An 18,487-nucleotide genomic window follows, 5' to 3' on the forward strand; every position below is an offset into this window, starting at 1 on the left:
TTACATTCTATTTTCCAAATTGCCTTGATTTTGTCACGCAACATGACTAAATAATTCAAAATAAAAAACACTTTAATACCTTCATTGCTTCACACAGAGGTTTTGATAACAGCATAGATTGAGACATTTTAATGCAGAGAAAAAATCCATTAGTTGGTACAATCTCTACTGTGCTTGTCGTAGTGCTCATTACAGAAGGTATTTTAGATGTCATCGCTTAGCAAGCAGAGTATGTGCTTTTGATATATCACTTTCTTTCTACATTCACTAATTGCAAGGAAATCAAGATTATACTTTTGGAAACTGCAAGCTGCAGAGCTCATTATTAAGTTTTCAAACACAACAACCTGTAAGAAGTAAATTAAAATTTTGTAATGATAATATTCATCAATTGCAGTTTAGCCCATTACATGGAAAGGGAAAAAGTGAGCACTGGTCCAACAACCATTACTGAATCACACAGAGAATCACATCTGGTGAGACCACATACTGTAAAAGAACTAACACATGGAGGGAGTTCCCAAAGACTATAAAGTGGAGAAAATACTTCTATGCTTAAATATTTCTAATAAAGATTTTTTACACCATTCCCATTGCATCACCTCTCCGCGACTTAGAAAAAGGATGCTCTGGGGCATTTTGTGACATGACACTTTAAAATTCAGGTTTGGTATGAGGAAGATATTTTAAGGAAAAAAACAACTTTCAGAAAAAAATAGCTTTTAGTGAAGACTAAAGAATACCATCAATTAAAATGTTAACAGTGAAGTCTAACTGCCATTGCACTGAACTGTTTTACGGGCATAATGCTGGATCTGCGGAACAAAAGAAAAAATGAGATATCTTGGAAGAATATCAGCCAAACAGAGTGAGCTGCAAGGAGAAACATCTCTAGAATTCTGAAAATAAAAGTCTGATTTTCCCCATCCTATATATGCCATCAAAAGGAAATTTACATCATGTTCATCCTGACAGCTCACTGGTTTCCCTGGACTTGTACAGGCAAACATCTTCTCTCTCAAAGGCCGCCTCAGTTGGGTTCCAGTGAATTATGATGATGAGGATATTTTTTCTTGTTTACTCAGTTAGCCATGAGCTCACTCTGAGTATAGAACAGTACTGTTTTCTCCTTGAGAAAGCTAAATCAATGCCATTTATCAGCTCAATATGTTTCCAGAAGCTCTTCTGCGCTTCTTACAAAAAGAAAAGTAACAAACACATCTACTGGAAGAAAATTATACACTTGTCTGAATCCGTTGGTTCAGTGATTTTTCTCCTTGAATTCTGTTTGCATTTTATACCTGAACATGCTTTTGTTATGCTGCTATTACCTGTGGCCAGATAATGGTGGCAACCATTTTCAGTTACTTGCTTTTGTTAAAGTAATAGCGTTTTTCAAAAATTATCTGAGCAACTGCAATTTGGTAAGTTACATTCGTTACAGTCCTTTGTCTCAACAGGTCCATAGATTCTTTCTTATATCAAATCTTGAGCATCTTCGACTCCAGCAGCTTGGCCATCTTTCTCCTAAGAACCAGCTGGCTAATTTAGTACTTCTATTTTTAGAGAGATGGATGGAAACCTAATTTACTTTATTATTCAGAAACATATCCAAGCAAATATGCCTCCCTTCCCAATTGCACTGGTTTTATTATCTCTTTTCATATTGTTAGTTGGTCAGAGCATGGAGCTAATAATGACAAGGTCCTGGGTTTGATCCCAGTATGGGCCATTCACTTAAAGAGCTGAACTTGATGATCCTTGTGGGGTCTCTTCCAATCCAGACTATTCTGCAATCTAAATATGTAACACAGGCAGTCTATGTTGTTCTGAACTAGTTTGACACCATGCAAAATACAGCTTTCAGAAAGAGATATATTCAGTACGTGGAATGAAATCCTTCCATGGATGGTACCACAATAAAAATGCTGCAAGGTGGAAATGAGAACTTTTACAGAGCTGCTTCCAGGTGTGTTATGAGTATGTGGCCAAGTGAGCAACAGTTCTGGTTAGAAATCCTGGTACTTGTACTCTGGCAAGTAAAACAACCTGAAAGAGTATTAGCACCATTTACACTTGGAAAGGCAAAAAACCACTACCACAGACCTGAATCAATATTTTTACCAGGGAGGTGTTAAAAGGAAAAATGTATTTCAAAAATAATTAAAACTTATTGCCCTAAAATCACTTTATTATTTTTTTCAAGGTCCTGCATGACAAAAACAATGACAACGGCATTATCATTGATCTGTCAATCTCAGCTGTAGCAGTGATGGACGTGGTGGTTCATGGACATATAATTAACATGGTAACCATTTTGGTACATGTCTTTTCTGGTGCTTAAGCCCTTCCCACTTCATTAACTCATTAATACATTTTCTACACTATACAGGAAAAATCACAAATCTGCATTTTCAAGTCAAATAAATCAATACATAGCTTTATAATGGATCACAGTATTTAGTTATATTAATTAATAAATTATGGGGGAAAGCCACTAAATGGTACTTCCTTAAAATGTAGAAATACTTAGTGAAAATATAAGTGCATTATAAAAAAATAAATTCCAAATTCTCGGGAATAAATTTTTTAAATTTTTTTCCTGAAAAATGCCAATTTTGATCAAAGCTTCTCAGAGCATGAACCTTCTTGAACTTAAAAAACCTTGAAGAAGAAATGAAATGTGTAGACATTTTCCTATGTCTGTGCAAGAAAGATATCTCTGCTTTTAACTATGGCTCTTTTCCTGTGACCTAAATGTTCATGCAGTCTAAGATACCACAGCTGCATAGGCTTGATGAATCTCTTTTCTGAAAAAAATTATATTTTAATTATATGTAGACACAAATACATAACAAATCAGATATTCTAGCCCTGGGATGGAATCTGCTTACTAGTTTTTGCAGTATTCAGTTCTCTTCTTCCCTTCACTCCAGTTGGTGTATTTATTCTTTGCATCTACCATACAGGAGCACACATTGCGCTTTTAGTTTCGTGCTTTTCTGTGCAGAAGAACACTGACACAGTATGCTGAAAAATCAACAATGCATACAGAACAGATGTGGATTTCATCTGCAATGAAAGTGATAGATTTCAAAGGGAGATATTTATGTTTTATGCTATGCTGATATTGTGGCTTAATTTAAGAATTTCACTATTCTCACATTTTGCTTTTCAAAAACCAGACCTTTAATTCCAGACTGAGACAGGTGTGCATGGTATCTGTAAATAGGATACAGATATGTATACAGAGATATGTATAGTCTGTATATACATATACAGGCAAAGCACACAGTGAACATCACAGTAGCAAAATGCTGTATTTACCAATCCATGTTGCTGTCAGCACAGATACTGACTTAACAAAACAGAAACCCAACATTGCTTCTTATTTTAAAGAAAATGAAAAACCAATGTATATTTTTATGTTTTTAAACTATGTATAAAATACTTTCCTAAAAACCCCAAGAATTTCCATTTGAAACATAATGATGGAAAAATAGTGTCTTACAACAGTGCGCACACCAGCCTAACAGCCATTACTTTTTCTGCTGTTGCTGCTTTAGAACAAAACTGAAATAGGATTGAAACAAATCCTTTATAGATGATTTCAAGCTGACAGGTTTGAATATATTATGTTAACTCTGCATAGTTTTTCATATATCATCCTTTACCATTGTCCAGTTGAGAATTACTCAAGTCATAAATTAGCTTTAAACAAGTTTTGAATCAGCCTGGAACTAGTTTTCAAATTAAAGAGCCGTCAGTATATTACATCGTACTGTCATTTTATTACCCCAATCAATTCTGTGTGGCCTGAGGTAGAAAGAAAATGGATGCTGTCTTCATTTGCAAAGGGTTTATCTCTCACACCAGGCTGTGAAAACATGACTGCAGTAATGAATTGGACGCCAAAGTTACTAACAAAGACTTCTAACAGTAACAAAGTAGAAATACTTGTCCCCCTTTAGACTTACAGAAGTGAGGGGGGAAAAAGGCCTTTCTGAAACATGAAGACAGCTTCTTAACAGTTGAAGCACTATGGGATGAAATTAACAAATTTTTATTAAAGTGCTGAAGTGCTCGTAGCCTCACAGAGTGTCATTTCCAGTGCTGCACAGAAAAAGCCTTCCTGGGTCAGAGACACGGTGCCTCTCCAGCCCAGACCACGGAACATCCCTCCAGCAGCTGAGAAACCACTCCTCCTGTTCTTAATTCTTACACCAGGGGCATACTTTGAAAGTATTCACATCTTAGCCAGAATTTCAGAAAATCTGCTGCAGACAAGATTTCTGTAGCTCTCCACAGTTCACAGGTGGCCGAAGCAAATCCCCAGAGAGAAACATACAGTTTATCTTAATCTACTCACATGCAAGATCAGTCACTTTGCTGTTCCTCAGATTTTATCCTGTGTTAGTTAATGAAGCAAGAATATGGGCTTTAAACTTAATTCATGCTCCAGAGTTGTAAACTTTCCCTTTGTCTTCTATTATGCCTTTGTAATTCTCTTCATGCTGCTTTTATTCAACATCTGACAATCTCCTCTCTTCTTCTGCCCTCTCCAAAGATAGGAAATCACAAATGCAACCTCTAACATTGATGTGCTAACCCCCTATGCTGCCAGTCAGAGAGGCAACACTGTTGTTGCGTCCTTGGCTCTGGAGAAGGGGATGATGACTTCTATGTTTATACACTGTTAACACAGCAAGGTCTCTTTCTCAGCTCACTGTGAAACCACCTCAGTTCAAGCAATAAACTTTAAGCTGTCTCTAAAACCTCTGCCTTCTTTTAGAAACAGAAATGAAACAAAAACCTTTTATACTTATCTGTTTTCAAATTTAGAAATTAAATTACATTCTTTAGCCTCACACTAGTTTTACTTTTTTTCTTCAAACACATTTTTCAATATGAAAGAATTAATAAGGGTACAATAAATACCCACCTGTTCTAATTTATTATCCCTTTATCTTCCAGTAAACTACAGCACTGACAAAGTATACCTGCGTCTTTGAAACCTACCCAGCTTTCCAAGTACAAAAGGGTGAATTCCCACTTTAACTTTTGTTTTAAAATAAGCATGCTACTGTTGTTAGTATTTTACTAGAAGTGCTTGATTAAACTAGGAAAGGAAACAGGGTCATTTGTTTTCTCTGGATGCTTTCTTCAAATATAAAAAAAAAAATTACATGTATTTAGAGGACTCTCAAAATGTTTTTCGTATTTATTCTTCTAACTTTATCACATGCAAATAGAAACAGAAAACAGAAGAACATTTTACTGTATGAAGGTATTATCATTCAATGACCTCTGGAACCTGAATTAGTTTCCCCTTTCTAACTCACATATTTTCTGCATTCCCATTACTCAGTGTACTAATCCTACCTCTCGTGGGACTGAATTCTCCACCTTCTCAATCAAAGTCTCCTGGATTATTGTATTTCCTTTTTACTTTCTCACCATTCACTATTTCCCAACATTCAAAAGTTATTCTTTTAGCTACCCTTTCAATAGCTGCCTTTTTTCACCCCAGAAGTCTTTGAACTGTATTAAAAACTATCTCTTAAAATGCTGTAATTAATAAAACCACATTAGAATACAAAAAAGGGAATTTAACTTCTAATTATAGCCACTCAAAACACTAAATTCATCCTGTGTGTATAAAATAAGGAATACAACTCTTATTGTCATGGATTAAGAGTAGTGACCACAGATATAGTATGGCTTAAACTATTGGCAAAAATTTCTGTATGAACATGTATATCATCAACAGGAATTTTTAGAATTTCTTCACTAGAGGGGAAAACCCAATATCTATCTTTTTGTGTGTGTGTGTGTGTGTGTGTGTGTGTGTGTGTTAAATGTCCTATATCTTACATAATTTGGTAATCATCTGGTGCACCAGAGCAACAGATTTTATATGAATATCCTTTTGCAGGACATTAATATACTGGCAATATTGCTGTACTAGGCTATTATCAGTGCATGTAAGAGTAATTCAGTACCTTCTCCCTTTCTTTCTCCACACTTCTTCCTTCCTATGTATTGTTCTGCTATTTTTTTTTAATTGTGAATTAGGTTACAGGCAGATACTATAGCCTAAAAAGTTATTTTTGTCCTCATTTTATACTTGATGGAATTTATAGATCTTATTTAGTTCAAAAAGCTTTTTATGACAGTACACACATAATTTATTACAGCTGGATCAGGATATTTCATTTTCCCTGTGCCTGTTTGGTACAGTTCTCATCTTTCCAATCCTTTTTTTCCACCATCCAAAAAAGTAAAATCCCAAACCCAAACCTCAGGAGTTGCAAAACAAATTCTCAAGCACAGTACAAGCATCTAGAGCCAAAGTAAGCGCGGACACCGATTTTGCAGCTGTTGTCTCTCACAGAGGTGATGCGCAGTTCACACACTCTAGGTGTATGTAACATTAACCTGGTGCATGTTTACTGGGTACATGTTTCCTGTGTAGCTGTATGTATGCTAGATAGTATTGCAATTACTGACTTTGACATATTTCCAAAATTACACGGTCACCTTGCACCCAACATTTAAAACAAGACTTTCTAAACAACAGATGTACAAGGTCATCTGGTATCACTCCTGGAGAACAGTCTGCAGCTACAGTAACTCCATTAGTAAGGCTACATTTGGGGTTGCAGTTGTCTCCTTCCTTAAGCAAAGTTTTATTCCTTCAGAAATGATCAGGGGCAGATCATAGCATCCACTCATATAGTCTCTCTAGTAGAAAGTTTTTCCCAGCTGTATTTCTGTTCAAGCCATGTTTAAATAGCTCCAAACTCTCCGTGCTTTTGGACTACTGAGGCAGTGACAACTCAAGAGTAAGGTACAGAAGAAAACCTACTTTCATCTCTTAGGGTCAAGCTGCACATTTGCACTATTTATGGTCAAAATAGCTTGCTTTAGTCTACTTCAGCAGCTTGGAAGAAAGCATACACAAAATTTGCTCACAATATTTGGCTAATTCTTAACTTGAATGAGAAGATTGAACACTTGAGAAGATCTCTGCGCCAAAAAGCAGCTGCTTTATTCTAACAAAAATAGAATGTAGCTCAAAAAAGGCTTTCTTTCAAGCACACAATCTTCAGATATTATGCATCAGCATGCAGAGTGTGTCTGTCAGATGTTGGAACAAAGCTTTAAATTGTACCATCTAACTTAATTCTCAAGATAGGGTCAGCACATTCATAGGGTTGTGGGGTTTTTTTTTATCTTTGAGAAGTCCTTTAAGTAATATTTATTTAGCTCCTTACATCTTCATCAGCACTGATTCTTGCTTTTCAACTCCTTGAAGTCCAGATTTTCCCAACATAATGCAAAACAGGGTTATATTAAAATGTGTGATCACCAAAAGAATCACAAAATTGTCGAAGGCTACTTTTTAAATCAAGACTTGTTTTCACCTCTCCCCACTTCCACAATTTTCTTCCAGTAACAAGATGAAAAAAAAGGGAATAGAATAAAAAAATAATATAAAAGAAAGGGATAGCTCAGTAAATCTTTTTTTGCAGTCCAGGTTTATTACATAAGTTTTATAGCTCTCTAAGTTAACTTTACATGGGACTCACCTGTTTTTTCAGAGGTTTTCTATAAGCACTCTACCCTTCTCCAGGGGAAAGCTCTCAGTATGTCCTCCTTTCCACTTTGCTGCAATCCTATTTCTTAATTCCCATTCTCCCCTGTAAGGGTTTCTGTGTATTTTCCAAGTGGAATTTTCTCATTCTTATGATTGTGTGTGTGCTTACAGCTCTCTTTTTATGCTAAGGGTGCTTCTTGTAGTCCCATTGTTTTTGCCATCATGCTTTTCTCACTCCTGTTCTTCCTATCCCTCTCTCTTCTTTAAAAACTACCATAATTTAATTTCAAATGATAAAGCAGAAAAGTAAAACATTAATTCAAAGCTATAAAAATATTTTTAAAGAATGAATTAACAGTAGCTTTCTATAAAAAGCTTCTTATAAAAATGTTTCCTACACACTCCGAGATCTCTCTAATATCTAAATGTGCCAAATTAAAAAAAAAATTATCTTTTACATCCTTTGAGAAACTTAAAACAAATATCAGGAACCCTATTTTGTAGGTGCCCTTGATTTATTCATTCATGCTAGTCACTAGAATAGTTATAGAAAATTTTCATTTAACTTTATACTAGTAAACAGAGATACATACTCTTATTAATTAAAGTAGCCAGCTAAAACAATAGGATATTTTATGCTGGCACACTGAGCTGCACTGACAATGGGATGTTTACTAAAAATGGGAATGAACAGCCCAGTTGACACAGTTTAAGATGTGACATTAATCAGCCATCTTTTGCTGAGCTCTTAGGAACTGAAAGGTTACAACTACTGCTGCAGCTTTAAAACACCCTCATAAAGGCCTGGAAATTCCTCATTCCTTCCTAATTAAGAACACTGCAAATGATACATGGAATGATAAGGCTAAATTCATACAAAATGTCAACTTTACAGCCTCATTCCTAAAAGCATATTTATATTTTCCCTATGATGTTTTTTTCTTGACATTACTCCTACCAGACAAAATTGCTTTTTTTTTCTCATCTGTATTAGGAAACATACAACAAGTCTTACTCTTAAATACGGTTCCTTAACACTGTAGATCAGATGTTTTCAGTTAAAAGCATATAGTGCTTATACAAACAGTCAAATGATAACATTTGATACCCTAGCAATACAGATCTGTGTATTAATTTTTAGGCTTTTGATCTTGAGATTACTAATGCAAGATTTCCACAAACTATCTTAGCAAAATAGGAATAAAACAACTCTTTCAGTAGATGAAACTGAAACACAAATATACCTTTGATACAGTAAATGAAAGAGTCACTTCATACCAAAAAATGTGGTGTGACAGGAGCAGCTCTTTAGAGCAAAGCAGGTGGTGTTGAGGACCAGCCAGATGCAGAACACATATTTCAAAGATACAGCTAGTTTGGTCATGAAGACAGCATGCCCATTAGCAGTCAGAATACATCCTAGGATTTAGAGCCCCTTGACAGAAACTTACTTTGTACACTCCTAAAACCACTCCATAATATGAACCAAAGCAGAGCCACTGGTGGCAACTGGGTGATTCTTTTCAAAAATGCATTTCTGACCTTAACCAAAATAAAATCCATCAAAATCAGCATACCAGAATTTAGAACCATTTAAGCTAGTAACAGTATTTTCAAAATAACAGGGTATTTAAAATACCAGCTTTATTCAGAATTCCACAGCGTCATCCTGGATCATCAACAGTCCCCCTTCCTCCTCCTGAGATTCACTGGAAGCTCTCTGGGGTTTAAGAACCATCCCTACCTTTTTCCATTTTAATTTTTCCCAAATTAAAAGAGAAAATATAAGAGCGACAGACATATTTTATGCCTTCTTTTCAAACAATGGTTTGATTGCTGCCCTGAATTAACTGGTAAACACATTCCATATCACAGGGAATATCTCACCTCACTTCCCTCCTCCTTTTCTTAAGAGGGTTCAAAATAATATTCCCAAAGGAATGTCTAAACCATTTGACTGTTCTTTAGCTGAAGCAGGTTGTTTTGCATGGAGGGATGAGTCAGTGGATAAAATGTTTCATTGTCTATTAGCCAGTGTATCTATTGTCTTCTGACTTTTTTTTTACTGTTTTTATATAAAGGAGCTTTTCAGTCTCTGTCTATGCTATACCCAGAAAGCACATAAACAACTGCAGGTCAATAGCTCATTCAGTGACAGGATTATTAACAGATTAATAGACCACAGCTCCAAAATCTCAATCTTTTTGTATTCTCATAATTATCTTTGAATGTTAAGATTCTTAAAGTTATCATTACATGTAAACCAACATTTTAAAGGCCTTTAAGAAGTTTCTTACCACCAGCAAGTTACAAAACAAAGTGTATAGAATCATTGTGTTCTGCAATTCCTCTGTCTTGCACAATACATTTAACTAAACAAGCAGTGGAAATATTATGCAGTAGGAGAATGTAGTAGGGCAAATGCATATTCATGTGATACAAAATATGCTTGTAAATATTAGTACCTCACATGTATCCTTATTTATTGCATAAGTCTGATTACAGATTTAATATTCTTTATGTCAATGACTGCATAACTCTGCTGATACCCTTCTATTTCCAAAAATAAGTATGTGATGTGATTAACTCACTCAAAGTACACTTGTGGGTACCTTCCATAAATATGGAGTTATCTTGCTATTTTATCTTCTTTTTGACACTTTTCTTCGGCTATTTATATCACATCTGAAAGGATACCATCTGCCCTTCAGTCTTCATGCAACTAGTAGCTAGAAAAAAATTTTGATATCTACAGATTCCAAGGTTTTCCACATATAAAATCTTTTGGTAATGTTTGTCACAGCTGAAATATACTTAAGACTTTTCAAATATGCACAAAGATGTTTCAAGCCACTGAACCAGAAAATAATTTTCAATGCTTACCAAAGCCACATTTACTAAAAAATCTAAGATAAACTTAATTGCTACTAGAATTTAACAATGCACTATACATTTTAAAGGTTTTGTGAAAATCTTTTCAAAAGCCATCTTAAAATTCTTTGTAATAGTCGTGCATTTTCTTGGTAGAACTGATTGTAATGCTCTTGCAGTTATATTCTCACACAAACTATCTGCTGAGCCAATTTTAAGAGGATGGAACTTTTCTGCTACAGAATGCTAAAATCCAAGTGATGAGACACTCCTTTGCAGAGAAAGTGGCTGACACAGCACGAATTGGCAATATCCAGCTGTCTTCTGGGAAATGTGATTAAATGTGGCTACCACTAAGAGAATTTCTGTTTGAGAATAGCAACTGAACCTCACTTCCACTATCTAACATGATGACGACAAGCAAATCTTGACTGTGCTAAAATTCATTACTTGCCTAGCACTTAATAAAATGGCACTTTTTTTTTGGTCCCCCCCGCCCCGCCTCGTTCAATATGATTAGATTTTGCCCAGGCAGCATTAGCAATTTATACTGATGAGTAACACATTACTTAAAGTGACATATATGGCTACATTTCTTTGAAAGACTTGAAAATAAAATCAACCTTGAGAGTAAACATGAGCACTTAATTGGGTAACTATGATAATGTGTTCAAATCTTATACAGAGACTAACAATTAAAGATCTAATTCTTCTTCTGTCATATTATTACAGGTGACGTGCTAAAATAACTTGCAGGATAATAAAGCTGGACTAATGAGAAATTAAAATATATAATTCTTCTTTAATTACATACCTTCTAGTTCTATGCAAAACGTAAGACAAGAAATATATTTCTAGGTTAAGAAATTTATCTCAGAAATCTGGAAGAAACAGAACAGCACTTTGCAGCATGAGGGTGCAACAGGATGCCAACAGCCTCCAGACATACCTTTGCACATCAGATGTCCCTGTTTATGTCATTGCAAAGCACACACCTTGCAATCTCCTGTTGACTGCTTCATTCTTAATGAATATTCAAATCAAACAAGATTATGCACATTGGAAATGTGGGGGATTTTTTTAATACTGCTCTCCTGGAAGCCTAACTCATCTAACACAAGAATTTAATCAAGATCCAAAAGGTTTCAAAATTCAAGTCAGTTGCAAACTTTTAATTCATACTTTTTTCCCCAGACATTACCAAATTCAACACATTCTACTAGCTAAGTATAACAATTTAAATTTCCAAACTTATTATTAACTGAAAGTAGTGATGATCAATTACAATTTATTGCTAAATTTGTTTATGGCTCCACTGCCAGCATGAAGTCCCTAATTATCAATACCAAAGGAGTTCCTTATTTTAGGAACTCTAGAAATAGGAAGAGAACTGGATTGACAAAGTACATCTGAATGTACGTCAGTGCTGTAAGGTAGGATGCTTTGGAAGCTACCATGAAGTAACTGTGACACATATGTATCTTCCTTTTGTGACTTCACTTGAAAAGGAATGCAAAATGGAGAAAATTTGCATTAGAAACAGTATTTCTGTGTCTTTCACATTTCAAAATATTTTTTTCAATATGCAAAATTCACTGTCACAATGCATCCTAATATTGTACATATCTAGTAATCAAATTTCTAAAGCAAGAAAGAGAAAGCCTCCAGTTCTGTAAGGTGCAAGCAACCTTGCTTCTTTTGACCTTCCTATACACTACTCCTCTTTCAACCTTCTCACAGTCTGAGAATATGCATAGGTGCACACCAAAGAGGATGTATAAAATCTTCCTGTTTTGGTGTGCTACTCAGAGGTCAAAAACTGTTTTTGTTTCTTTATTCTCTTATGCTGTGTTAGATAAAACCATATTTGGTGGCTTTATTTCAATCATGACACTAGCTCATTTCTGGATTTTTCCCAATTGTAGCTAGCTCCCAGCAGAGATTTCCTGCCACTCTACTACAGCAACAGGAAACGTAGGCTGTAATTTCATTTTGTCATGGCTTAGGAAGAGTAAGTCACGATTCAGCAGCAGAGCTATTACCCAGATAAACCATAACTGTAAGCACATTTTGTTAGAAGCATAACCTAAAGAAGGTACAGAGTAACAGCAGCATTTCGAACAGCTGCCCATGAAGAAATTTTGCTTCCTTATCCACTACTTTAGAGTAAGTAATATTTATTATACATAAACTAGAGGTTTAGTCATTTAAATATTAGGCTGTGTGTGTTTAGACTGCATGCATTACAAATGTACAACCTCTATGCTGTTTATGATTTTTTCCAATATTATATTAATCAGGTACCTCTTAAATATTCCACTGGCAATTGGACTTGGGTGTGTATTTTAACCAAAGCAATAGTTAATGAACAAGTTTGTTTCTAATTTCAGCCACCCAGCTTTTTACTTCAGTAACTTATTTTTCATCACAACAAAGCAAAATGATCAAGACAACTTTTGAAAAGTACGACTACCTCAGTAATAATTTGATTTGTGTGATACAAAGCCTCATAAAATAAATTTGCTTCATTTTTGTATTGTGTTTGTGTGGCAAGGTTTTGGCAGCAGGGCGGGGGGCTGTAGGAGTGGCTTCAGTGAGAAGCTGTCAGAAGCTTCTCCTACATCTGATGGAGCCAACGTCACCTGGCTCCAAGAGGGACCCACTGCTGGTCAAGGCTGGGCCCATCAGCAACAGCAATGGTGCCTCAAGGATAATGCACTTAAGAAGCAGGAAAAACCTGCACAACAGCACCTGGAGAAAGGAATGAGAAGAACAGCTCTGCAGACACCAAAGTCAGTGCAGAACGAGGGGCAGGAGGTGCTCCAGGTGCCAGAGCTGGATTCCTCTGCAGCCCGTGGTGCAGCCCAAGGTGAGGCAGCTGTGCCCCTGCAGCCCATGGAGGATCACAGGGATGCAGAGATCCACCCACAGCCCGTGGAGGAGCCCCACACCAGAGCAGGTGGATGCCCAAAGAAGGCTGTGATGCTTTGGGAAGCCTGTGCTGGAGCAGGCTCCTGGCAGGAGCTGTGTCCCCATGGAGAGAGGAGCCCACTCTGGAGCAGGTGTGCTGGCAGGACTTATGCACCCATTGCAACAGTCTGATCCTGAAGCACCCCGTGGAGAGGGACACAAGCTGGATGGAGCAGCTTGTGAAGAACTACTGCTCACACTCTAAGACAAAGAACATTGTGTGAAGTTTCAGCTTTGGAGAAAACTCTATATTGTTGAGCTGTTTATGAAAAAGAGCAAATGAAGGTATGTAGCAAGGGATTTCTTCCTTCTTCTACCTAACAAAAAATAGCAGGAAGAAAATAAACTTGTAAACCAAAAAATTCTTGGACCAAGTGCCACTAAAATAGCTTTTTTTTTGTTTGTTTTTTTTTTTTACAAAAAAGTGTAATTTAAAACTGCAGTGCATATTTCAATCTCAATTTTCTAAGAATATACCACTGGGAAAAGAGACTCATAGCAGGTTTATTTTAACTGCTGTTTTTTTGTCAAACTTTAATGGGCAAAAAAAATTATGTATTTCACTTTGTACTCCTAATTGGCAATTTCCTTTTACAGTACTTTTTTGATCTATCCTGGTGTTATCTTTCAGAATCAGAAATTTGGTTTTGCATTTGAAACAACAATAATACATTTTAAAAAATAACCCTATATTCCAATTTCTTTATTCTTTAAACATCTGGCTGGTATTAGTTGCACTATCATCTTTCAAAGAGACACTTTTTCAGACAATGTTTTTTTCATGTGAAAGATACTGCTATATTGTATTATTTATTTTCTGGTACATTTTTTTAAATACAGTTAAGCTGCACCCAAAAAGTACAAGCACTAGAAGCTCATGATGAGGATCTGGCAGTCAGCACCAGGAAATATTTAAACTGGTAAAATTGGTTTTGATGTGGAGAAGAAGCAAAATAGTAAAAGTAAGCATCTGCTCCACAAATATTTTCCAGTACTTAACCTTTTTTTTTTTTTTTTTTTTTTTTTTTTTTTTTTTTTTTAATTTAAACCTAAGCCTCCCATCTAGACTATGGAAATCTTCTGCCAACTAAGTGTATCAGAGTTTTTGGATTAATTTGGGGATTTACTACCAACTAACTTATTCACTATTCATAAATCAAGTCCCAACTTAAGTTAATTTCAAGGTTGATTATTTTTGGAACATTTTATGGTATAAATTATTCATTACATAGATGTATTATACTTGTTTGCCAGAAAATAACAGAGGCTGTGCCAACTCATTTTTTTTAAAATATGATACCTGGGAAGCAAATATTAAAACATATTTGGCAATACTTCAGCCAAGTGATATTGCAATACACCAAAATTTTACTATATTACTACTGAATGCCAACCTCATCTGTTATATTCAAATATCATTTTCTTGTGTATACATACACACTATCTCCCACTTCAGCTCAGGGAATTCAGCATTTTTACAGGTTGGGCCAAGGGATCCAAGTTGGGCAAGAGTAAATGAGGAGAAAATATTACTAAACATTTGAAGATGTTAATTTTGCCTAGCACTCATAGCAGCTTTGAAGTAAGACCAAGATAAAATTCAATTTGTTGGTAACAACTCAACTACTTCAAACATAAGGTCAAACTTCCTTTATTCCCCAGTTCTGAAATCATTGCTTCAGTTCTCATGCCTTGCAAACCTTAAACACAAGACTTTCTCCTAATTCTCAACCCAAATTAATCCCTTTTAGTGACCCCCACCAGCTAAATCAGAAAAGGCAGGGGTCTTATGAAAGAAAATTAAAAAATCGTAGCATGAAGTGATTAAAGGCTGCAAAGCCCACATAGCCAAAAAAGCACTTAAAGCACTGCATGCCACCTCAGCTTCGGTATTTCTTAAATTTCGAGAGGTGAACATTAGGTCTTTGGGTTCATTGTTTAATTTTCAACACACTTGTGTGAAACTACATGTGTGAGGAAATGCTTCCCACATTTGGAGAAAAGCCATAGTGAAAAAGATAAAATTCCATAAACCATAACAAGATTGTTGCCTGCACAACACAGGAGTGGATCAGACACTTCTGCACTCCTCACAGACCTTCCTAATCACCAACCTTTTTTTTGATTAGAGTAAAATTCCATGGACTACAAGAATTGAATTGTGCACTTTTTTCTTTTCATCTGACCAAATTTAAAGGTTTGAAATACATTTTGCATATTAAAAATTCTTTTAAACTTAAAATATTATTTCAAACATTTAATAATGTAATATTACAGTGTCCAAATACATTTGCATATTTGCTGTATGAAAGCAAAATATACCCAAAGAAATGCTTTTACCTGGCTAATAAGCAAAATCATCCATGATTTCTTTTAAACACAAAATGTGTACAAAAATATATTACTTGCCAGGGTTGGTGTGTTGTGCATTTGCAGCTCCAGAAAATATTTCCTGAGAGGCTTAGATGAGAATTCCGTGCTGACATGAATACTGACAATTTATTTCCACTGTAAAAATGCAGTACGGTAAAGAAATGAAATAAAAGAAAAACTAAACAGAAGTCTAGAGATGAGGCAGCTGATCCTGCAGCCTTCAAATAATGACCCGACACATACACTCTGCAGTGTTTTGCAGAACAGATTACATGCAAAGATGAGCAGATAGAAACTTAACTAGCATGGTCAGTGTAACCACCATGATAATATGTTTAAAGTCCTTACTGCCTTGGTCCTTGCTAAAGTTTAAAATTGGAGGAGATATTTCAAAACAGTATTTTTTCACTGGAAGGCAATAGAAAGAAGGCCACATCTAATACTGAAGAGACCTCATGGTAAGATCTTATTGTACATAAATGAAAAAATGCTCATGCCACACTTATTCCTACCAAATATTACCATGTCATGATATTAAATTATTTGGTTTACATTCTATTTATCTTTCTTAAATTCAACTAGAACAAGTTGAAACAAGTGTCTGTATTAAGCCTGAATAGCACTAACAAAAACTACCCAGAAAATCATGATTTATAGTGCTGTTTGGCAGTCCTGAAAATGCACTGTAATCCTTTCGCAGGGTGAATGGACAGTGTTATAGAAATGGAGACCTTATAAGTTTATTTCTGCTTTCATGTGATGTAACAAAATCTACAATGTTTTTGAGATGAGAGAGCTTGTCAGACCTTAGTAGTGAGCATCACCCATTCCAAAGAAGTGACAGCAAGTACTACCAGCAGAGAAGCTGTTGCCCTCATGCCCTACAGCAAAGTCACTGTCTGTCTATTATTTGACAGGCAGGGTAATATGGGAATATGCTACGCTGGTGGAAAAACTGACACAATTGCTGGAGAGTCCTGTGACTAGGATGAGGAAAATGGAAGTAGCATGTCCAATGTCTGTGCCTGATAACAATTTAAATCATGTTTATTACTGCTAAATTACATGCCTTCTACTGCTGACACCTGCAAGTGCTTGGCAAAATCTCAAAATAAAATAGCATTATTTGCTGTCAGCAGAATGCAACTTTTCTTGAACATCTAAAATTGAATTTCATAATTAGAAGTAAAAACTGACAGCCATTACAAGCTCACCACTATGACCCCTCTTGTCATTGAAATAGTGTCATTTACCTACCAATTATTTTCAAGGCCCTACAGTGCTAATGAAAGATATATTGTTGGGGAATTTTAAAACGTGTATTATAAGTGATTTAAACTGGACCAAAACAGATGAACAAAGTCAAAAAAATGAGAACTAAACAATAGTCTCCTTGGCCAAAGCAGAAAATTCAATCCCATTTTGCTGCTATAATCCATACTAGCAACTTCCCTGTGACACATCAAAAATTGGATGCAGTGAGTGACTGAGAGACTGAAATCATCAGCAGCTCTGGCTTGCAATTCATCCACGGGTCAGGCAGAGTGCAGCAAATGACCCAACTTTGTCTACACTTGTTCACTTCTGAGCTCCAAGCACACATTTGAGAGACCACCCCCTCTGAGAAGGGGTAGAAAAAGCCTTATCATATCAGCTTCTCCAGGCTGTGAAAAATCACAGATATATAATACACAATCCTAAAGACATGTAGAACAAAGAATTTGAAAATTATGAAGTACAAGACAAAGTCCTAGTCCTTTAAAAATAGGTTCACATTGTGGCTGAAGGGAGTTTAAGTTGATACTGTATTTTTTTAATTTATTACACTGCATAGTATAAAACAGAAAAAAGCTACCAAAAAAGGCTTTGGGGAACATATAGGGCAATACAGCTTTATTAGAGTAATTTCTCTGCACATCTCTCTAGAAAAGCTATGTGAAAGTGACTGAACAAAACCACAAGGAGTCCCCATAAGACAATTTTTTCAGTATCTTTCATATTCATTACATATTCACTCAAATCCAATTCCAATTGCCTGTACTTGAAAGTGCAAGAGACTTTATTTAAATTTACTCATTAAAAATCTTTATGAATGAAAATCAGACACAAGAACATTTTTAAAATTTGCAATAATCACTAAGATTAACATAAAATGTGTAATCATTCTACTGAAAAATTTTGTTTACTCTTTAAAACATTCTATTTTTTCAACACACCTTAAAAATAACACACACCCTGGAAGAAGTGAAGTCCATCATAATTAATTTAACTCATAAGGTAGCTAAAAAATTGTATGTGATACACAGTATACTAATCTCCAGGAAAACACAACTAGAAATTACAAACCCTTTGATTTTTCTGTTTACTTGCAAGTCAAGAATACAAGAGACACAAGATTCTAACTCATGTTATCAGGACCCCATTTTAGTTTAAGCAGGTGACAGAAATTCATTAACAGTTTTAATTCATTCTTGGAATGTCTCTTGCCTGTAAGTGGTATTCAAGAAAGATTGCTTGATGCCCAAACTCTAGTGGACAGCTAATTTCCTATATCTGTCTCCATACCTCCTTACAAAAGAATAGTTTGATTAATCTCCTGGGGGGAAGTAACATATTTTTGCAATTGGAAAGGGACACTAGCAAGCCAAAAAATGATACCGCACCCTGAACATT

At 35.5% G+C, this 18,487-nt stretch overlaps 1 protein-coding gene across 2 annotated transcripts in view; it reads right to left on the reverse strand.

The window, feature by feature from the left end:
• Window positions 1–18,487, reverse strand: part of PHF14 (PHD finger protein 14) — a 157,954-nt gene that overhangs the window by 32,565 nt on the left and 106,902 nt on the right. The gene's annotated exons all lie outside the window — the stretch shown is intronic.

This window comes from Anomalospiza imberbis, chromosome 1 (assembly GCF_031753505.1).
Source record: "Anomalospiza imberbis isolate Cuckoo-Finch-1a 21T00152 chromosome 1, ASM3175350v1, whole genome shotgun sequence".
Classification (NCBI taxonomy): Eukaryota; Metazoa; Chordata; class Aves; order Passeriformes; family Viduidae; genus Anomalospiza; species Anomalospiza imberbis.